Here is a 533-nt window from a genome sequence, read left to right on the forward strand (position 1 = left end):
AAATTTAATATGAAAAAAAAAAAAAGAAAAAAAAAAGAAAGGAAACAGCACATATATATAAATCATAGTATTTGAGTACATTCTTCGACACCACCACGCCATTATATGACATTTATTTTATCTTGTTGCCAGTTTGCAGAATCGCTATGATGTCAAAATATAAAAATTTGTTTTTCCTTTTTTTAGGTGTCTTTCTTCCTTTTAACTATATGCAAATACCACCTCACACTTCCCTTTTATTTTTTACTAATTACTAACCATAGTTTCTTAAACCATTCCAAATGTCATAATTCATTATGTGTATACTATACTCAATAAAACCATTGAATCTTATTCACTAATCTTACACAAAATGTAAATGAGATTATGTTATAATTTTTGTGTTTCCTAATTTAGTTCTAAGAATTAAGAACCTGTTATATTTCCCCTAACTTTAAACGTGTGTATACACTATTTAAAATACTTTTCTTTCCATTGATACGTAGTGCTCCGTTAATATTAGTTTTTTTTTGCCATTTGCTTTTTCTTTTCTA

The sequence above is a fragment of the Arachis ipaensis genome, chromosome B01 (genome assembly GCF_000816755.2).
Source record: "Arachis ipaensis cultivar K30076 chromosome B01, Araip1.1, whole genome shotgun sequence".
NCBI lineage: Eukaryota > Viridiplantae > Streptophyta > Magnoliopsida > Fabales > Fabaceae > Arachis > Arachis ipaensis.